The sequence below is a fragment of the Ambystoma mexicanum genome, chromosome 5p, assembly GCF_040938575.1.
Source record: "Ambystoma mexicanum isolate Mex_15411 chromosome 5p, UKY_AmexF1_1, whole genome shotgun sequence".
Classification (NCBI taxonomy): Eukaryota; Metazoa; Chordata; class Amphibia; order Caudata; family Ambystomatidae; genus Ambystoma; species Ambystoma mexicanum.
Window position 1 is genome coordinate 210,971,116 of NC_090930.1, and position 23,864 is coordinate 210,994,979.

Sequence of the window (23,864 nt, forward strand, 5' to 3'; positions counted from 1 at the left end):
GTAGTATTAGTAGCTGAGAGAGAGGTGGAGATGAATAAGAGATCCAAAGAGTACCTCATGTGTGGCTAGGTAGGTTAGGGACAGAGTGGAGAGCATGGTCACTAAGAAAAGACTGAAGTTCAGATATCTGAGAAGTGGGTGGAGAGGGAAGACTAAAGTCACCTAAGGATGAGGTGGTGTTTAGTGGAGAGAGAATCAAAGAGTTGCCCAAGATCATCAAAGAATGGTCCCTTGGGACCAGCAGGGTGATAGATGGAGATGTTGTGAACCGAGTGAGGCTGAGCAATTGTAGAGATGGTGAATTCAAAACAGGTAGGTGAGGATTTGGCATTGGCTATTTGTAAGGCGTTGAGGTGGGAATTGAGTAGGAATTTGACGCGTCTACCTCTGCCAGTCAGTCGAGGAGAGTGAATAAAGGCGAGTTTGGAGTCGTGGAGGGCCGCCATAGTGACAGTGTCAGATGGAGAAATCCAGGTTTCAATGATAGCAAGAAGGTCCAGGCGAGGAGAGCTGAAGGGAAAGTAGTCAGTGATAAAGGATGTTTGTTGCATACAAACTGAGAATTCCAGAGTGCAATGTTCAGTTGATACGGTAAAGAAGAGTAGAGAAGTTGAGTCTCAGAGGAAGAGAGGCGAGGTGGATAGGTTTTAGGGGAGGTATGGTTAGCTTGTTAACACTTTGTTTGTTGGAATTAGGTGGAAGTGAGATGGAGTGGTGGGAGTTGGGGGATGTGAGTTTTAGAATAGGGATAGGAAAAGAGGAAGTTGTAGCTTGATTGGAGGAAGTGTAGGGAGAGGTGAGTAGAAGGAGCAGCAGGAGGAGCAGGACTGAATGCATTATAGGTGAGTAGCGCAGTATAAAGAGACAGCATAGTAATTAGGACGTGTGGGGTACTCACAGGTGCAGCTGGGAGGAAGGCAAACGCAAAGGCTCATAGGTGAAGAGGCCAAGAGGCCTGTCAATGGCTGGTATTCACCCTTTATTGTTCTGCCTTTAACTGGGACGCCCCTGGCTGAACGCCCCTAGGGAGTTCAGAAGTGATGACACATGGGGCCTCATTACGAGTTTGGAGGCAGATATTGTGCTATTTGGCTGCCTCCAAACCGGGCTCCATTACCGGGTTCCTTCAATGCCGAATAACCGGTACATTCCAACATTGGAGGACCTGGTATTCCTCTTTGAAGGACCCATTCCCCATTCCCATTGAGCCCGTACAGGGCTCAATGGGAATGGGGACGGAGGTAATAACAGGCACATTACAAATGGCCCGTTATTACCTCCCTCTTCCACTCGCGGGACCCGGAAAAGACGACTGGTTTTACCAGACGTCTGTTCCGGGTCCCGCAAATGGAACCTCGTAATCAGCGCTCCCGTAATGAAGGATGCCAGTCCCGTACCGGCACCCTTCATTACGGGACCGCAAGGGTCGTAATGAGGCCCATGGTCTCGTCACCTGATCGCCTACACCATAAGCGGGTGCTCTCTGTGATTTTGTCCCTGATGTTGCTGCGATGAGTCGACAACTTCTACACACATGTTTTAAGCAATGCTTTGAAACATATGTGGGGCACATGAGGATGCCTCTGGGGGGCTGGAAGATGTAAGACAGACGCGGCATCTAGAAAAACAAACTATACGTAAATTAAACCAAATCACCAAATACTCGTGTGAATTGGGGGGCAGATTGTCCCTAGCACATCCTTGCTAGGGTAAGGTAGACGGTCACGTTGCCCAGTAGCTTCACCACTGGGCATAGGATACAGAGTGGATGTTATTTAATCTGGCACAGGTTATGATATGCAGTGATTGTGCCTTGGAATATAGTACTTTTTCAATGAGTATGATGTCTTGTGTGGCACAAACAATACTATGGCTTTCTGCAACTTACAAAGTACAATACATTAAACAGACACTTTTTAATGAGCACCTACTGTTTCTAATGGGTGCAGAAAGTATTTTTTTCTGCTGCAAAGGGAGGATGATTCGGGGTACATTGATTATTTTAATTACTGCACATTCCGACTTGTCTATACTCTCAAGGGTTCTGAAAGAAATAGCTTTCTCGCCAATTAGAAAGATATGCATTAAAAAAGCATCCGTGGGCACAGTTTGTCATAACTATCCTTTTTCCATAACATGCTCTAATGCCCCTGTGACATGTTCTATAAACACTGTTAATACGTCAAAATAAATAGGGAAAGGTTTGCAAGCCCTATGAGTTCAGTAGAATGTCACTAATGATGCTGACCCCTGAATTGGCCTCAGAGATTTACTCGGAATTCACAAATTGACATTATATTATCGACAGCCTATAATTTGCAGTAAGTAATTGCACAATATCAATATCAATGAATGCGTGGCCTCAGGATAATGTGGGGGAAATGATATCCATTGGATTTCATTAGTAGGTACCAAGAATCTTGGTTGACCACTTAAAATGATATCTACTGAATCCAGTTACACCTTATGAGTTTCATTGATTGAGCTATTTATGTTGATCAGAAATAAAAACAAGGGCAGAGCTAATAATTAAAAACAGGAGAGAACAAGGATCATTCTAATAGTGAAACACAAAAACCTTAGCTCAGAAGTGAGCAATAACCAGTTTCAATATGCAATTGAAATCACCTGAGAACATCTCACCAATGACTTCTCGCTCCTGTTCTGGAACTCCCCCATCCTCTTCTCCCCATATCACACGTGCTACCCCTGCAGTCTTCCTTGCAACCCCTGGATGTGTCCCCTATGTTAAGGGCTCCACTGCATCCCAGCTAGGTCAGTGCTTCTTAAATTCCCTACATAGTGGTCTATAGTAGTTCAGTAGGTGCCCAGAAACTATATTTTACAACTTGTCAACTGGAATTCTAGGAAAATGCATTGTACACATTGGGGCATGATTTGCTTTTGAAATATATGATACAATATGTAATATTGTGACTCCTGTCGTGCAGACAGACAATTTTATAATACAGAGTTGTGTGACCTCCATTACTACATAAAGCATCCTGAAAACAACCCAATGAACCCTTTATGGACCTCCTGTTAAAGTGCAATTTTACCACGGGAGGTATTCTACTGCCCAACAGGGCTCGGGCAGTGGCAGAGCAGGAGCTTGTACCCATGATACTCCGACACTGTTAAGAGTGTTTGCTGTTGGGGAGTTCTGTGGTGATGCATGGCTATTTGGCATGGGGTGTACAGCATGCTCACAAGTGCCTATTGCCTACCACTTTACTCATCAAGAAAGAGGTAGAACAAGTTGCATGGAATTCTTTCACTGCTGCAATTCGCACAGAGGTTTCTTCCGGACACCCTCTCTTTTCCAGGCCTCAGGACTACAGCGGCAGTACGGTGCAGTGGAGTGGTGTGTACTATAAAAGTTGGTCCAAAAACTTTTTCTACTAAAGTAGCAGGCAGGCTCTGTGATGATTGTAACAGGGGCATCTTCAGTTGTATGGCCCACAACCTACAGACTGTCAAACCATTTACACAATGCCTTTCAATCCACTCTTGGGATGTATTGGCAGGTGGTCTTCATCCAATGGAAAACCATGTGGGTTCCGCTGGAAAAGCAAAACCAAAGTATTCAGAAATTGAATACACACAAACTTGGCGTGGGTTCCTGGTATTTCACAGGGCAAGAGGATGCTCTTACCATCATATGTCAGACTGTCTTCTGTGACCAAAGGTTTAGACAATACAATCTCAAATCCAGGGCTCGAACTTGCAATGAATGGAGCAGGAGCTGGAAGTAGCTCCTGGATGTAAGGATTTCCCTCTGACCTGGAGATACTCCTCGTGACCCAGGAACTATAAAAGTCCAGCCTCATGAATGAAGTCCCTGAAAGATGGTGAAACTTGCTTTTTCCAGAAACTGTGGCATGCGCCCAAAAAATGCATATTCCTTGAACTCCTCAGTCTCTTGCCATGTGGCTTTCCTTCCCTTCACTTTTAGGTTTTCTTTACATTAATTTCCCTTGAATTCCTTTTACATTTCCTTTCATCAGCTCTTCCATCTTGCTGCCACCTCTCATCCAGTCTTCACATACCACTACCACTGCTTCATCTTTTACTGCATTCATGTCTGTTGTCTCTTTACTGCCACAACATTATTCTCTGCTGCCACCTTTTCTGTGATGTAACCTTCCTCTCTTTTGCACCTTGTTGCACAAGGAGTCGCTTGTCCATAGTATGCAGCTAATCTAACTTCCAAATGAGATGCAACTATTACTCTCTGTCCAGTACATATGACCATTCAGCCTTCGCATGCTTTCCAGAGGTTTACTGTTGCAGCTTTTATGCAAATTCCCCCGACATATAGTTAATGTCAGGTAGGTATAGTTGTATGGCACCAGCTGGCCGAGGGAGCCAACCATAGGTCCTGGTAGTAGCTGTTAGTATCGAGCCAATCAGGCTCTTCTACGCCCTATACATCAGCTAAATCGCACCCAGCAATCTCAAGCCCTGCGCGTATCTATTCCAAATCCGTTTGACCCCCCTCATGAAAGATGTAGGGGCAAGTATGATTTTAGCAGTTTAGTAGTAATGGTAATTCCAGCGGCTTTGCAAATAATGCCGCTGGAATTGCCGTCCAGCGGTTTCAGAATATGGATTCAAAGGAATAGGTTAGTCCCGTTCTGGGAATACCACTGGCAATATTCCCAGAGGGGGAGGTCAAAGTTTTAAAATGGCCCCTGTAATATTTACACAAAGTTTCACTCTACAGAAGGGAAGTGTGGCCACTTCCAGTCAATACAGTGAAAAAGTATGTATGTACATGGGGTCATTGTAAGGGGGCATAAAGGTGGGATTCTTTGAGGCCCCCTCCCGCCACCTTCCCATGCAGTGCATTGCATCAGGGTAGTAATAGGGGTCACTACACTACATTATCCATTTCCACCATCACATTGAATTTAGAAATGGACATAAAAGTAATTGACAAAAAGTGACGTCAGTGATCACACAGCACTGGCAGCAGTGGGATGTTTGGAATACAGCTAGTGGTATTCCAGGAATAAAACTATCGCCAGTGGTAAACTCTGAATGGGGTGTATTTGTAGAAATACCACTGGCGGTGATGTTTACTTTTGGTATTTCTTCTGCAAAAATATCTGACGAACTCGGAATGACCCCCTTAGTTTCCTAAACCACCATTAAATGGTCTCTCATAGATGGCACCAGATTTAATTCACACAATAAATGAAGCAGGCAGTCCAGTAAACTGAGCTGTTTTCATAAAGCTTTCAGGGTTCACCCTAATGCCACAGCCAACCAGGCAACTGCAGCTCAGGGAAGTGTCTGGAAAGGGGTGGCATGTATGTAGATTATTCCTAGGGTAAATCAACACCCACCTAAGCGGGGCAAGTCTCTACAACTCCTAAGGAAATCCTCAAAGATTTGCTAGCAGGGACCCAGGGAAGCTGAGACAGCAGACGCCCTAGGGCCATATTACCATCAAGGAATCTACATACTGATGGCCATACTAGCATGAAGGGTCTCCAGAGCCAACCACTTGCCCTTTCAGACCTGAGGGTTCCTTGTAGGCAGATCTTTGAGTGAACTGGTGCATACATTGTTGGCCTGCAGCCTCTTAAACTCCCTGCCTGCTCCTCATCCTCAAAGCTGTGAGATGGCCTTACTGTGGCATAAAGCTCCACGCAAGCAACAAGCAGACCATAGACTTGTGTAGTGACATTCATGTAAGATACAGAGCACCCTCTATACGCACGCGAAGCTGCGCGGTGACTGCACTCCCAGACAGCATACACTCTTCTCTCTCAGACTCGCACTGCGTGTGCGGCAATGCAAGTCTGGCCTTGTGAGGGACACGTCCTGCACAACTGATTTTTCTTCCCCTCTGGTTCTAGCTCATTCGTCTCACAAGACTGCCACTCTGGGCTCTGTTCTTTTTGGCAGTGGGTTGGGCAATCACAGATCTGTCTCTCTGAGGTCTGTCAGGTAATGTAACACCTAACTTCCAAACAGGCCCCCGGGCTTCAAGGGTACGCTGGAGCACATCTCAAGCCCATCACACGGCCACTCACTGACTAGCTTCAGTACTCCCCCCTAAGCCCACACTGATGCATGTGTTTTCAAAGGAGCATTAAGCGTTTGCACTGTTCTGATCGTCCGTGACCGTCTCTGCAGGCATACAGACTATCGAAAAGTCCACCCCAACCCCTCATTCGCTTTTTTACTTGAACAAATCTTTCACCGGTCGCACCTCCTTGCAATTCTGAAATTCATTGGAGTCAAAAAGGGGGGTAGGTCTAGCTTCCCTACACTAGCAGTGAAGCACTGGAACGCCCGCCCACTTGCCCTACGAGCAGAGGAATCTTACTGGCCTTCCGAAAAGCCCTAAAAACGTTGCTGTTCTCCTAAATCTGTGGACACCATAAGGCAGGACCCTTGCATGTCTCAGCAAGTAACATGGTGATCTACCCTACATGTATGTCCATGTCTGTAACTCCTCCCACACCGCCTTTCATGTGAAGCCACCCTATGAGGAACAGGACCTGAAACAGCGCCACGATGCCCTCAGGCTTTGGCGCTTTACAAATACAAAAATAAATAAATACATAAATGTGCATCTAACCTTTCCCCCCGTTTGCCCTCTCCCCTCTTCTGTTGCCCTTTTCTAGTCTGTCTGGCAGAGGGCATTTGGATACCCCTGACAGGCGCACTGTGGGCTAGTCTTTGGAAAAGCCTCGGCACTGTTAGCCCACCTACAGTGGTGACTGGTGCAGTATTGAAAACCCTTAATGCAAGATAAATCAGCATGATATAGGCACACTACTGCAGATCTAAGCCTGCTTTTGGGCTGCTCCTAATGCCTAATGTAACTCTTGGGGGGGCTACGCTCTTTTAACCAACATATTTCGCCCAAACAGCTTTCAGTACATATTCTGCTTGGCATACTTTCTACTCTTAACCATTGCACCCCCTTCCCAATGCTTGCCAGCTGATAGCTTGGTATCAAATGGATGTGGTTAGGTGGGAGAAGTGTGCTCTCCCTTTAAATTTCTTCTCTTCCAATGTGGTGTCATGCTCACTCCTCTCGATATGCTGTTATCCTCTAAAATAAATTCATTAAATGCTTCCTCACCCAGGCGCACATACCACATTTAGTTTAGCTAAAGCACTTTACCTTCCCCATAGAGCCCTTTACGTTTCTTAACGCAGAAATCTTGGGGGCATAGGGCTTCCTATGTGAATGCGGTGCAAGAAGAACAAGCACTGTCAAAGGCAACCGTTTGACCTCTTGTGTAGGCATGGGATAGACATTTCCCAGCCACTGCCATAATGGTACTACCTGGCCATAAGGTGGCAACGGCTGGAAAATGTTGCGAGTACCTGGGCATATGATATCAGTTCCTGCCAAATGCCTAGCTAATACCTATTCACAGGCCACAACTGTTGGCTTTGCGAATGTTTGTTTTAAAAGGGTGTCACTGCTAGTACAAACATATTGCTTATAATCAAGTTGGTCTAAGCACACTTACTTTAGATATTTTTATCAGCCCGGGGCACTGACTTTCAGGAGCAATTAAGACATTACCACTTAGAAGACTGCTTAGAAATAACACTGGCTGGCCCTATACAGCACACAGTTTGATGTTAAGGCATGAGAGAGCTAAATCAATGGTTCACAATATACATCCTGTGGGCCAAATAGGACCCTTCTGGACATTAATTATGGCATTCCAAGTTGTGTGTGTTTAATGAGGAAGTGTTTGATGTCCTTAGGTCAGTCAGCCAGTCAATCACTAAGTCTGTAATGTCAGATGTGGGAAGCCTCTGTGGTGCAGGTTCTGTCTTTGATTCATTATAGGTGCAATGTTACTTCTATTTTAAATAAAAACATGATTTCAGTCCCATAATACAAATAAATTAAAGTGTTAATGCCATTAAAAGGCTGCGTATTACAGTAGAATAGTAAACAAAATACACCTTAAACCCCATGTTTTTTAGACTCACTTTTGCTAGCATAAGCTACTGCGCACCCCTGAGCTAGCTCAATGAGATCCTAGGGATGGTGATTTGGACAGGGAAGCCCAGCTAGTCGATGGGAATGGTCATTTGATTCTACTCTCCCTCGGCACCGTGCACCTGGCCATCCTCTGTCCTCCGGGCCCAGGTACCTGCTCATCTTGCCACCCTCACGCACTGCCTCCGGGCCACCCCCTTGCACTGGGGTCTTTATCTGTACCCATACAGCCCTCCCCTTTTCTTCCTGCACTTTCAGACCTACACGGCCTTCTGCCATACACCTAGCACTTGCCACTTGCTGGCTGCACTCCCATTGTTTGTTGCCTTTTTATTTATTATTTGATTATTATTTTTGTTTTTTCCTTCTCGCTCCGCATTCTCCTTTTGTTCCCCCTTCCATGCACTTCGCCCCACCCCCTCTACCCTGCACTTGCGCGTTCTCAATGTCACTGGGCCTAGTAAGATCGTTGTTTTTGTTCTCCCCCGTTCCCCTTCCCTTGCCTTGTCGCGCTCTGAAACACTTGTGTATGAGCGCAATAGAAATAAAATATCAATATCAATAAGGGCATGGGTGGCTAATGAGTGGGCACATAACCAAACAGCACCTATAGGTTGTTTGTCCCTTCCTTCGCAAATCCAATCTCCCTCCTCTGTGTACTCCAATGCAATAGTTTTGGCTCATAGGTGGTGTGTATTCGTTGTGCTTTTTTCGCTCGCATGATTCTTTTGGATTCACCCCCATTACCTCCAATAAGGTTGTTTGTAAAATGGTTTGAGATTGTTTTACGGTTGTTGTGTAGGCCGCGGGCTGAACTCCCATTAAGGAGGAGGATTTCATACTTAGAGGTGAATACCACTGACCAAGGTCATGGGCGAACTACCAGGGGATTAAGGGTGTCCTGACACCCTCAAAATATGGAGCCCCATAAATGGTCCCCCAAATACTGCACCTCACCATTCCCACTGTATGTAGAACAAGGAATGCGTGTAGGGAGGGAGGTCTGTGGATTAATCAAGACAGCCCAAATCTTTTAACCAAGAACAAAGGCTGCCCAAAAGAATATATATGTCCCAGGATTTGCAGAGGTTTTATTGTTAGGGTGAGTGTTGTGATAAATACAATGTGCACCAAACACAGTGTACATTATGTGATCGGAAGGATTTGAGCTTAAATCTCTAACACAAACATATTTGTCAAACATAAAACATGAGGTCATTCTGATGTTCCCAAAATGCACTGTGACTTTATGCAAAGCAGCAAAATACTATTTGTTCCTCTCTCCTTTCTCTTCCTAGGGCATTGGGGCTCATTTTAAAAGTCGCGGGGAGACTGCTAGGCATCGCGGACAAGATGGTACCACCACTACTGGCAACGATCCCCCAGAGGCACGGAGCGCCGGGGCGCCCACCATGAGAGCACACAATGGGCTTAAGTGTGCAGGAGCTGGGTGCATCGGGAGCTGGGCCTGGAAGACCAGAGACAGGCCGGAGCGGAGGCCCGTAGCGTAGTGGTGAAGGAATGAAGGCGGGGTTCTCACGGCTCACTGAAGATGGCGAGAGGCTAATTGGCAAGAGAAGCGGGACACACGTCCCTTTGCTAGCACAAAGAGCGTGCTGCTGAGGGCCTATGAGAGGAGGTCCCTGAGGAGGAAGGAGGGATAGGCGCAGCTGCTGCTATGTGCCGAAGGTCCCCAGAGGGTCTGCGCAGAGGCATTCTCGAACAGTGAGGCTAGGAGGGGGCCCCCAGGTCCCGGGTGGCCTACTACTGGATGACGGAGGTACCTGAAGGTGTACAGAGATTTATGTGGTTGGAGGTCCAGGCTGGCCCCTCCAAGGCGTATGTTGCTGTTGAGGGTGAGGGAGTATCTAGAGGACCGCCTGGATACTGTGCAGACTGCTGGGGCAGATTCCTGTAATCAAAGCCCAGGACTTGCGATCAAGATCTGGCCCACTGTGTGAGTGTGTTGTATAACCCCCGCCCCCACCGTGGTGCTACCCCCGGAGTGCTCATTTTCAGGTTGGTGAAATAGTACAGCCATTGTTTTTCTTCTAGAAATGGCAGATCAAGGCAGGGAGGGGGCCTAGAAGCCCTCCAATCAGGTATTCAGTGTGTGTTCTCAGAAATAAAAGCCTTACTGGACAAGGAACAGTCATCAACTGCAGCACTCAATGCAAGAGTCTAGAGTGGGAAGGAAAGAGTGAAGGCCTTGGAAAGCAACCATCTCTCAACGGAAATCCTTAAAACAGAGATGGGAGTGTCAATTAAGGAACTGGACCTCTGGGAAAAAGGAACTCTGAAATAAGTTTGATGATGTGGAAAATAGGGAGAGGAGGGGCAACAACAGACTTTGGGGTGTCCCTCAGGCCGAGGGTGAGACCAGAAAGGATTTTTAGAGATGGGTTGGGGCCATGTTTAAGGCTCTGCTGGGGTGGAGGTCTCAAGGATTTTTGTTTTTGGCACAATACATTGAGGGGCAAGTGCTGGTGAGGGGTCGTGATCGGTGGTAGTTAAATGCCACTACTTTTGACTAAGGAGGAGGTTCTGCATAAGGCGAGGGTGGTGTCTACCTTTGCCTGTGAAGGAGTATCGATACGAATGTACCAGGACGTGTCTACCTACACTCTGGACCCATGACGTAAATGAAAACCGCTGACTTCCTGGCTTCAATTGGAAGGAATCCGGTATCGCTGGAGATACCCCTTGGCACTGTCTTTTGAGGTGAAGGGCGACCAGAATGAAATTAAGGATGGTGATCATGCAGAACACCTTCTTCAAGAAATGCAGGAGTCCCACCGGAAGCTGCTGGTCGAGGGCCAGACACAGCTGAGGGAGAAACTCAACAAGGCCTTTGCACAGCCCTCAGGGCGGAGAAAAGTGACAGGGGCTCAGAAATTCCGGGAAACTAGCCTTCCGTCCCGAGGCCGAAGGGCAGACCGTCATGAAAGAGAGGGATACTGTGGAAACACAGGAACTGCTTTGAGATCGATGTGCTAGGGGTCGGGGGGAGTTTATAGGGGTTTTCCTACTTCGCAGCATCTGGGGATTGCAGGCTCGTAATTCCTGGTGGCCTGCTTTAATCTGGGGGCCTCATTACACGGTAGGCGGTAAGGGATTACCGGTACCGGTATTTTACCGGTACCGGTAAATCCTTACCGCCTTACTACGAGGTCCCTTTGCGGGTTGGGGAATTTAATTTAAAAACCACTTTGCACTTAAAAACCATCCTGCAAAGGGACCAGTGGAGCTAATTACGGTACCGCAATTTGCGGTACCGTAATTAGCGCCTTCCCCATTCCCATAGAGTCCTATGGGGAAAAAATGGGGAAGGGCCATGGTGGAAGGGGGAATTACCGCCCCACCAACCTTGGAATGGGGCGGTAATTCCCCTTTCCACCAAGGCGGTGCCGGTATTTTACCGGCATGAACCATGGCGCTAATAGCGCCATGGTTCACCGCCTTCCGTGTAATGAGGCCCTGGGTGTCTCAATGGTTCTAAAAATGAATATCCCTGTTGTATTGCAGTTCTTGTTTTGGGAAGTTGGGGAGGCAGGCAACTCGGTGAGTGGAGAAGTTGGAGAGGATGGGGGGGCGTTTCTTTCTAGGCCAGAATGTTTCAAGTGGTGGGCTCAAGCTGTTACACTGCATTAGGGATCTGGTGAGTACCTACACTTTTGTGGATCATGGATGATATCAGTGTAGCTACATTGAACAAAAAGTGGCTTGACTCACCTTATAACCGCTCCCTACTGCTTAGGGAGTTTAAGAAGAAGAGAATTTATGTGCTGTTTCTTCAGGAGACACATTTAAACGGGGAGAGGAATCTCGATTGCTTGGGAAGGCTATCAGCCAGACTTTTTGGGCCTCAAAGGGGATGAAAAAGAAAGGAGAAGAAGGAATTATCCTTTCGAATTCCTTCGAACTTCGTGAGGATCAGACTAAGGAGGGAATAGATGGTAGGCTGTTGTTGGTTAAGGGGAGGCTGGGGAAACTATGTAACACTGGCTATGCTCTATGCCCCCAACAGTGGTCAGTTGGCCTTTCTCGAGTCGGGCGTGGCCTGGGATGAACGGTGGTCTGAGGGCCTTACAGTGTTAGCAGGTGATTTTATCATGATTCAATACCTGGCTCGGGATTGGATAACGGGGAAGAAAAGAGCAGGAAAGGTGCTGGGTAAAGACAATGTGGTGCTTGAAGACCTTGTTGGGGAACATACCTGGGGAGATATCTGGAGGACGATGCACAGTGAACCTTCAGTATAGACATTTTAGTCACCCCCGCATGACTCCTCTTCTAGGATTGATGTGCTTTTACTTTCCAGGGAATATCTAGGGTATGTAGTGGCTTTAATTGTTGAAACAATTGCATGGTGCAACCATGCTATGGTGCACGCAGTGATCACTTGGGAGGCTTGAAGCAAAGCTCATTTTCGATGGCGCTGTAATGATTCCCTGTTTAAGGATGGTGTTTTCAGGGACTTTATGGCAGAGGAAATTTAGTGTTTCTTCTCAGTGAATGATACACAGGTAGTCCACAGGAAGTATGTTTGGGAAGAGTCTCAATCTTCATTTCGGTGGATCATTATTTCAGAAGGAGCTGCGATAAAAAGGGAAAGTGGTCTGGTGGAAGGCAGGCTGGGGAAGGAAACTGAAGTGCTCAGTGCTAGGCTGACGCAGACGGAGGGGGACAAAGGAGGGATTTCGATATTCTTAAGAGAGAAGAGGTGGGAATTGCATTCCCTTACATATCTGTGAAGCATACCAGAGATATTATGAGACGGGGGGGCAAGGTTGGCACCATGTTAGCAAATAGGGTCCGGGCAGTGTGGAGGGCAGGCAGGTGGATCGCATTGTGGATGAGGGAGGTAATCTGACTAGTTTGCCAGACGAGATTCTTCAGTGTTTTGCAGCCTTTTTCCAGGACCTGGATAAGCGGGATGACCAGGTCCCAAAGGCAGAGGTAAAGGAATACCTGTGGGGTCTGGTGCTCCTGTCTCTGAGTCATGCAGAGAGACAGGGTTTGGAGGCTGAGATTTTGGTGGGGGAGGTCAAGAAGGCAATCCTACATTTGAAACCTGGAAAAACACAGGGTGAGGATAGCATATCGTCAGCCTTTAATAAGTAATATTGAAAGGGGAGAATGGGAGAAAAAGCTCCCCACAATCTCCTCGCGACCATGGCCTAGAGGATCGCGGCCCAGACACCCACCACAAGATGAATTCGTCTATCTACCAGATGACAATATACCCTGGTTCAAGAAAATAAGGATATGCCCACCAGCCTGTCCTACTCAAGCCGACACCTGCGGCATGGATGAACTCGACTAAGACCTTAACAACGAGCACCCACATCGTTAGAGATGCCATAACGACCTAGCCAACTGCCAAGAACACACGTGCCACCATGCACACTGGTCACTCACGCACCAACCTACATGAAGAATATATTCAGTGCTATGACGTAGATGACGGATACACCCACTGACGCGCATCTTTATTATTTTTCACATAGGCATTTTTTTAGTAATGCAGAAACGCAAGACGCATAAAGCACTCGCGTATACGCTTGCTGACGCTTCTCCCACCCCTCACATCGTGATGAGAATATAAAGAAGACGTAATATTGCCTATGAAGCCATGTCAAACCGCAACACAGGTGCCGTGCATTACACATCCCCACCCATGAACCAGGCCCAAGTAGGCCGCAAGCAAGAACCGCCATGAACACTGTAAGAGCGAGAGTACAAGTGCTGATCACGCAGAACGAGCCCAGCGAGAGCTCACAGCCAAGGGGTCGATGTTGCAACTCATATGCTACCAGCCGGCGCCAAGGTCACACCTGTAAGCAAAGCCAAGCACACAAGCAAAATACAACTTTAAATGTGCAGAATTCCGCCCCAGCTACGGTCTCTCCACACGTGACCAAGCCGACCTGACAAGGTGCCAGACCCACGAGGAAGAAGTCGCCTGGATCCCACGTCAGGGACACAGGTTGCAACAGTGAAATGACTAGATGGACACCTACAGCGATGGGAATGGCCTGCTCTCAGGCCTATGAGCAAACCCGCACATTGTCTGCACAAACACATAGTTACACATTGTTGCTAGTGACAGGTACACCGCGAGCTGGGAACGACGATGGTCCCAGACTGGGGTGCTCTCGGGAGGACCAATCAGAACATGGGGGCACTCATCACTGACACCACTAACATTAGCCAATCATTAGGGGTCTTCGTCTAACAATTTTCAAGTATCTAATAGAAGGGACAACCCAAGTACACCACCTGACTCATCCTTAACCACTAATATTGCTCTCTATATGTATACTATACTAACCCTACCACTCGAGGAACCAATCCGGAGTGGCAATATGTTTTTTTTGCTAACTTTCCCAGGTGACGCAAGTAGCACATCATACTGCAGCAAAAAGGGCCTGCGAGCCCCACGAATTTTGAGAGTCTGGATGGACGCGTACGATCCTAGACCCATCCCTGCCATGTTTTAATAATCAGCAGAACCGCCTTGCTTCTTGTGTGTGTCTCATACTAATTTTTGGGAAGCACGGGAGGAGTTGGGGCCTCCCAGCCCGGAGGTCCGCGGACGGCTCAGCCGATCCCGGGGCAACCACCCCGACAAGTTGGAGGCACTGCTGAGATCTGTTTACGATCTACCTTTTCATTTTTTTATTTTTCCAAGGCCTCTCGTTGCGAGGAGGCCTGGCGGCGCGGCCCCCTCTGCCGCTGCCCCCTTTTTGAGGACTACAGTACCATCGCGGAACTGCGAGAAGACCGGACAGCGCAATCCGGATATTGGCCCTCGGGACCCAGTTGAGAAGTATCCCGCCCGCGGTTGGCGAGTGTCCAGGCGTGGTCCAGACAGGGGAGGTGGGGAGCCGCTTGGAGGGGTGCACGCAGTCAAGCGGCCCCACACCAAGAGAACTTGGTGAGTATGTCACACCCAACAAGCAACGTGAGATTGTGAGGGAGGGAGGGGGAGGAGTTGTAATAAGGGCGGCGGGAGGTGTTACTAAGGTATGTGGCGAAGATTTGATCAATTAGTGTTGATGGTGAAGTGAGTGGTAGCGGGACAGGCGCGAGAGCTGTCCGCTACAACGTCACGGAAAAGGGTGGGTGGAGCAAGAAAGCACCATGTGCGGTTGTTCGTAGACACTGATTGGCCTAGGTCATGGCCACTTGTAAAGGGGGGTGTGTGTGTGTGGCTTTCCTACAAATTGGTGGTTGTTGATCAATGAGTAGATGAGGATCCCTATTGATCGAGCAATGAAGCTCGATACATAGATGACATTTTCCTGTATGTGGTAGCTAAATTGTTGCCTAGTACGGAAGATAATTGGCTGGTTAAGCCCTCCCAGTGAGGGGCGTGTCACACGCGAAGCGACGCAGTGTGCGCAGTCCGATTATACGAGTGTATTGTTGGTTACCTTGTTCCAGGCATAACAAGAGGACAGCTGTGGGGATAACAGGGACAAACAGTTAAAACTTATTGCGCGCTCTCTTGAAGTGTAAAAGATCTTACCGATAGTTGTTGGAAGAGGTCGGTGACATCACCCGTAGGGCTTTCATAGGACACCTTGACTACACAGCATTGTTGAAGGGTGGTGGGGAAGTGAAAAGAGGGCAGGGGATGCGCACGGAGATCGCCGGCCATCCCAAATACGGGACTGGTGGAGAGGGGGAAGTGACCGGGCACGGAGAACGCCGGCCACTCTGAGTGAGGTGGAAGGAGGAGGGGAGGAGATAAAGTGGGACGGCTGTATAAGGACGTCACACAGGACACGCAGCCGCAGGGGGCTTCGTGCGCCGTGGCCGCAGGGGGGCGTAACGGTATTAAGGAAGAAAACAAACACAGGAAAGGACAGTTTATTTGCAAATTGTTTTCTTTTAGCGGACGATCGCAAGTCCCCGAACTACGGGGCCAGGTAACGACAACTATACTGAAGGGAGCTAAAAACACAGTGTAACCATGTCATACGGGGTAGAATCGGGAGGGTGGGGGAATACCCTGACTACCCCACTCCAGCATATTTGTTAAACACTATCGCCCCACAGGGAAAAACTGATCAAATACAGCATAGAATGGACACAAGGGACAGACAACAAAATGACGACACCCTGGCCGCCTGACGGCAGTTTCGACCCGTACGCCCAACACTCACTACTGACACACATACGTGTTTAACTTATGGAGGTTGTTCCAGGGGTCCCAACCAGGACCAACCGGGATGTTCACTGTGGAGGAAACAAAGGAGGGGAAGAAGATTAAGGAGGAAGAGGGAAACGGGGAACAGGAGGTTGATAGCGCACAGTGCGCGGGAAGAGACCGAGAGGGGGACGAAAAGCTTGGCATCGCAAATGAAATAGAAGTAAAGAAGGAAAGGACCGACGACATGCCCCTAGCGAAAGTAGTGAAGAAGGAAGAAGGGGGGTTATATCCTGTGATGGCACTACGAGAAGCAGTAAGGCAACAACTAACGGCAGCTGAGGGATATTCGAACCCCGCGTACAGCCCAACCACCTTATACAGCCACAGGTAGCTACACAGGGGGGGAGAGGTGACAAGTACGGTAGGCCCAACTTGTACGAAGGTGCACGCAAAGGAAGGGAAGAACAGAGAAGAACCCATCCCAAACATAGGACTTGACAAGTGGGTAGCAGCGCAGGTGCTGTTAAAATTGTGAGGGACACTAACGGGAGAAGAAAAGGAAGTAGTATGGAGAATGAACAAGGACGATGAGGGTAGCACTGAAATAAGAGGGGAGGAAGCTAAAACGAGAGAAGGGGAGCTGTCACGAGAAGAGGAGGAGATGTTGGAGGAACGATTGGAAGAATTAAGGAATGAACAAAATGCACTGATCAAACAGCTTGAGAAAGAGGCACGAGGGAGAAGGAAGGAAAGGAAGGAAAGTAGGGATGAGTTAGAGAAAATGAGGGAACGAACTGAAGAACGGAAGAGGGAAGCTGAGAGAATAAAGGCAATAGCAGAAAGGGTATCCCGAGCAGCACAGCGTGACAGGAAAAGAGAGGAAGAAGAGAAAGAAAGGGAAATGGAACTATGGAAGAAGAAAATACTCTCAGAGAGCACCAGGAAATACGAGGAAGGTAAAGTAATAGAAAGCATATTAGAAAGGGAGAGAGAGAGATGGGAAAGGAGGAGAGAGGAAGAAAGGATATTAGAGAAGGTGAGTAATGAAGTGATGGAGGAATTGAAAAAGAAAAGAGAGGAAATAGGTGGTGAAATAATGGAGAAGAGGGAAGAGGAAAGAAGAGAGAGGAAAGGGGGGAGTGTGGTAAGAACATATGTACATCGGGATGCAGAAGTAGCCACGACATCAGCGCAAAGGGGAGCAATTGGTAAAGGAGAACAGGAAGGAACGGATTTAATAGACTTAAAAACGGTGACGATTAGGGGGAAACGGGCAGATTGGGGGTTGTCACTCCTGGATGAATTCTGCAGTGAAGAAGAAGAGGGAATGGGGAGAAGGAAGAGGAGGCGGTAGGGAAAGTTTAGACAAATTGTACATCACACGCACCAACCGGGAATCACCATGGGCATGCAGAAAGAAGGAAGAAGTGGGGGGAAGTGAGGAGAAAGAACGAGAAGTGGCGGGAGTGCAAACGCGTGCAGTCTCACCCGCATCATTCCGCCCAACATGCCCACCCACACCCGCTCCTGAACACATCCCATACGCCGGCAGGCTTAGAGATCTCCCGGGACGTAGGCAGGAAGAACGGACACACAAACCTGCATTAAATAAAGAAAATAATAAGAGAAGGGGGAGAAATGAAGGGGAAGATACAACAAGCAGCGGTAATATGGACATGACAGATGATCTAGTTGACACAGAAGAAGAGGAGGGGTATACGGACTGCACACCGCGACAACTGGGGGACAGATAGGGCATAATCTAATGCCGCTATTGGAGAGGGGGGGTTAGACCACAATACGTCCCTTGGAAGCATGCCGATAAGGAAAATATAAAGTGCAGGCTTTCATCACTAAGTGGAGGAGCGGGAAAATGGATATATGCGATGGAAAAGCACACTGCAGGACAGAAACTAGCAGTAGGAGACATGAAGGGATTATTAATATCAATATTAGGGGATGCGGCAGATGACATCTGGAAGAGGGCGGGATTCCCTGGGGTTACAATAACAAACACATCACATGACGGGGCACCATTTGCGAATTGTAGGCATGCATTATGGCAAGGTCTGAGGGTACAATACCCAGACACCTCAGATATAGGAGCAATTACATCACGCAAGATGCGTGAGAATGAAGATACTGTTGATTATATCCAGGCGATTCAGGAGAAGTGGCGCATGGAAACTAGAGAGCAATGGGACAAGACACCGGCAATATTTTACCACATACTAATACAAGGGCTTCCGGAGACAGTACAAAAACAATTGAAGAAGATAGTGGGGATGGAAGCCAAGGCCTGGCCGGAAATACAATTAACAATAATACACCATTGTAGGATGTGGCAAGAAAAGATGAAACAAAAAGAAGATAGAAAAGCGGAAGAGGCTAAATTAGTGCAGAAAAAACTGACTAAATACACCATGGAAGGAGCACTAATAACTACACCAACAACAGTGACACCAAACCCCACGCAAGTAGTGGCTGCACAGGATCCCTCACAACTACAAATAGCACCACTACTACAATCACCACGACTTATAACACAACAGATGCCACCACCCCCACCATACACGGCTAACATAGGAGGAGGGTATATGGTACCAAGAAATGGATATTATAACAACATCAGGGGAAGGGGAGGAATGATGAGGGGGAGGGGATATGGCCAACCTGCACAACAGCAAGGGGGAGGATTTCAGAGTTTCTACCCCAATGGGCAACCAGGGTACCAAGATAATGCAGGAAGCTTCCCATGGCAAACCAGGGAACCACCTGTATGTTGGGTTTGTGGGATGTTAGGACACATGTCGCGTACATGTAGAATGAGACCCTCCCCACCAGGATGGGGGGAACAAGGACAACAAGGGCCTATGAGGGAGCAGCAGGGTTACCAACAACCACAGGGACTACAACAGAGCAGCACACAGCAGCAATTAGCAACACAACAACAGTTGCAGACATACTCACTACCGCAACAACAGGTGGCAATAACACAACAACACCAAGTACAGCCAGTGCAACAGCTCACTCAAATACAGGTCCATAAGTTAACCCCCACCGATACACAGCTACAACAAACACAGTTGGGAAGGGTGACTATCCTGGGACACAACTCTTACACAGGAAGCGGTCAGTCATTATATCCACAATAGGACAGCCCACAGACGTCCTTGGTGTGTCCCATCCTGTCGATAACACCTAATAGAGCGGAGGAACCATGCATTGAGGTAACGATAGGTGACAAAAAATTATCATTCCTTGTTGACACTGGGGCAACCAGGTCGTGCATAAGGGAGGGTAGATTCAAAATGTCAGGTGAGGCCATGAACACACAAGGATTTTCTGGGGGTAGGGGGTTGGTTCCCTTTACTGAGAACATCTCCTTATCTATTGGAGATTATGACATGTCTGTCCCGCTCCTGTACTCAAGGGAGTCGCCAGTGAACATACTTGGGAGGGACATCATGAGCAGGTTAAATATGACAATCTCCTTCACAGAGAATGGCATAATTTGTTCCACACCAGGAATAAACATGCTTACTGCACGACAAATACTGCAGGCGTACTGTGGCCAGACAGTAGCTCGAGCTGATCCGGTGGATGGCGAACTGTTCCAGTACGGAACAGACATGGCATTTGCCTGGATGCCAGGAATAGAAGGAACGATCTGGAGGAGGCCAGCAGCATATTTGTTCAGGCCTGAGACACCAGCCAGTGAACCAGAACGGAAGGTGATTTCGGTGAGCATCGAGAGTATTATAGCAACTGCTGATTACATTGCAGTACATGCCCAAGACAAGGAAGGGAGAGCATGGAGGGCAGTGATAGCCCTGGCTGAGGGATGCAGGCTCACCCAGGTGTCCGATGAAGAGCTCTTTTCAGAAGACAGGGAAGAAGGAGAGATGGTATTTATGATGAGTGTAGATATCTGGCTAAGAGTGACGTATAAGCAAGTGGCACAGAAAATGGCCATGGCACTCGAGGCACCCGCATGTACCCTAGTACCATTCTATGAGGAAGATATGGCTAAGGTTCCAGCATCACTGTGGACCACCAGTCCCTATGACGTGGGCTGCATAAAATGTATTGGAGGAGTAAGAATAAAGCTGAAAAAGGGTGCAATAGTACCTAGAGTGAAGCAATACCCACTATCAAAAGAAGCATATGAGGGCATATACGAAACCATAATGGTCCTGATAAATAATGGCATATTGGTACCTTCAGAATCACCATGTAACACGGCTGTGTACCTAGTGCGCAAAGTTAAAGGAGGGTCTTGGCGTTTTATCCAGGACCTCAGACCCTTGAATAACATTGTAGAGGCAGAATACCCCATAGCAGCAAACCCAGCCACAATATTATGTGGAATTCCGGCAGAGGCCTCACGGTTCACCGTGATTGACCTAAAAAATGCCTTTTTCTCAATACCTCTGCACCCAGATTCACAAGACTTGACAAGCTTCACATACAGAAACACAAAATGGAAACACACCAGGTTACCACAAGGGAACTGCGAGCCACCCTCAATTTTCAACAGAGTAATACAGATGGATTTGGGAAACATTGAATTAGAAAGTACGGTGCTGCAATATGTTGACGATATAATAATTTGCAGCACAATCGAGAAAAGGTGCAGGGAGGACTCATTGAAAATGCTGACAGTGTTGGCTGAAAAGGGGTACAAGGTAGACAAGGAAAAGTTACAGTACTGTCAGGAACAGGTACTATACATTGGTCAACTAATATCCCATCACGGAAGAAAGATTGCACCACAAGGAGCACAAGCTATATCCAACATGCCACAACCACAAACGGTGAGGGAACTGCAGCAGTTCCTGGGCTTATGCAACTAATGTAGAGCATGGGTTTTTGACTACAGCTCATACATAGGACCCCTACTTGAGGCATTGAGAGAAGCACACAAAGGGGACAAAACACTGCGATGGACAAGAGAAATGAAGGAGGCGTTTGATGAGTTGAAACACGCCATATCCACTGCTACGGTACTAGCCACCCCAGATTATGAACAACAGTTCTTCATCTTTTCTCATTGCGACTCAGCAGTAATGAAAGCCGTATTGACTCAGAAAACCAGCATGGGACACAAGCCAATTGCGTTCTACAGCGGCCACTTGGACCCTGTCATGCTAGGACATTTCCCTTGCGAACAAAGTCTCGCCGCAGCTGCATTTGCGGTGGAGAAATCATCATCGATTACAATGGGGTGCCCCACCACACTATTTGTGGAGCATGCGCTATTTGCAATATTGAATAAGCCTAAATCCACACTAAACACACAGAGGGCGTCAGATTATGAGATCATCTTGTCTAGACCCGAATTGTCAATTGTCAGATGCAGTACAGTTAACCCAGCCAGATTCATAGCGGAAGTTATTGAGGAAGGTGATTATGCTCACGATTGTACACAGACTATCGAAATGTACTCATGCACTAGAAAAGTTGAGGAGGATGCACTTAAAGGTGGAGAGATTTTGTACATTGATGGTTCATCAACAATAGACCAAAGTGATGGGATAAGGAGAAATGCGGCAGCAGTTGTAAAAATGACAGAAGATTTGATGTATGTCCCGGTGAAATGTGTGCAGTTACCACAGCATTATTCAGCTCAAGCAGCGGAATTGGTTGCACTGATCTTGGCGTTGAGGGAAAGCGTTGACAAAAAAGTTACCATATATTCAGATAGCGCATATGTCACGTCAACCGTCCACTCGGGGCTGATAAAATGGCAGAGAAGAGGGTTTAGGAGAGCTGGTGGCACCGATACAGTGACTATTATCCTCCCGGATATAGACAAGGTATACACTGCTAATTTGGTATTAGTCAGTAATATTCCGGGTTTCCTCCTTTTATAAGCAGCGGCACCCCAGTGCAACATGCTCTTTTATTAGCAGAATTACTTGAGGTAATTAATGATCCCCAAGAGATAGCTTTGGTTAAATGCCCGGCACACACTAATGGAAACAACCATATCTCGAAAGGGAATGAGACAGCAGACGCACATGCCAAGCATGCGGCATACTTTGGTGAAATATGGAACCCCCCAGAATCAGAGAGAGGGAGAGGGAGGGGAATGGTAAAACAGATGATGATGAAAGAAGGGTACACCCATCTCCCCGCAACACAGATAATGGAATTACAGGCAGCCGCACCAATGACAGAAAAGGAACTATGGGTAAAAAGGGGATGTACGATGTCCCCAACTGACGCACTGTGGCGTCAAAATAACACCAGAAAAGTGTTTTCTCTATTTTTTCTCTCGCACATGCAGGTACTGTGTATAATTGTATTGTTTAGAAAATAAGTAACTAACAGTGTGCTCTGCCCAGGAGTAGATGCTGCCCACGGATGATAACACCCCTGAAGCCCTATCACACCAATTTGTATATCATATAAGAAGACCAAAGTACCTAAAAAGAGGAAGGGTATGCGTATATTACACCACATTTGTTTTGGCCATAGAACAATCATTTCCCCATCTTCACGAGCACTTACCGGCTCTAAGAGATAGATCACTAAGATTAGTGTGGGAACAGCTCTTCGCCTGGGCACTGAACGATTACTTGATAGGGAGAGCTTAATAAGATCGACTAACAATAATAAAAAGCGTATTGAGGATTTTCAGGCGGGCACCTTTAACGTCGCAAGAATAAGCTGCCGGACTGCAGCACAGTAAGAGCAAAATGCCGGTGAGACTAGCTCTTGTAATAAAAATGATAGGAGTATTGGTCATCACTGGTCTGCTGGCTGCCTCTGTATGGCAGAAAAGTTATGCTATCAATATTATGGCTGCACTCAAAACTAACATGCCCCCTCCCACTGCTGCAACAGGTATGACGTCAGGTGGTACTAGCAACCCTAAGGATAAGGGAAGTAGAGTTAAACACAGCACATATACTGATAACAAAGGTATTGATAATTACATAACAGATTCAGCACACGTATCAAACAACATGTGGTTCCAGCACATGACCCAAATTGGTAAGCAGACAACAGAAGATAGCTGTTATGTGTGCTAATTGATCCCATACGCCATGAGCGCTTCACGGACATTGGTCGCCACAGAAATACAGGAAAAGACGGAGCGATGTACACTCTGGCACTATTTCAAACGAGAGGACGATTTCAAGGAACGGTGGTGAGAATGCAGTGGGAAACAAGAGACACATACCCATACGAAAACAATTTCCTCAAGTCATATTTGAGTTACCATAAGAGCAGCTTACACGCTGAAGCATTCAGATACATAACGAATGGCCCTGACAAGGGAGAAACGAAGAAGATAACACTACAATACCTACCATGTGATTGCTACGCCCCTGAAGTTCCTGGTATACAAGGATGTTGGGAAAGGCCACTGATAACAATAACAGGGAAGGTATACATGAACAATGAATGGGAAATAGGAGTGATCAGTAGCAACATGATAACAAGAGAAAATATTACCACCATACAGGAACACAACGACAGATGTTGGACGACATGGGGCAAATACGTACCCATGCTGACATGTATGGAGAAGGACGAAGACCCAATAAGCATACTACCGCTGACCGCGCCCAAGTTATGCTACCAACACAGAGGAGATGTGGAGGTGGGATACAACACCAACTGCGGAAGCGTGTTAGAACTACCAGAGGGGGGTGCTGGAACGGCAGTAATAATGGATCACTATTGGGCCTGCAGAGATAAGGC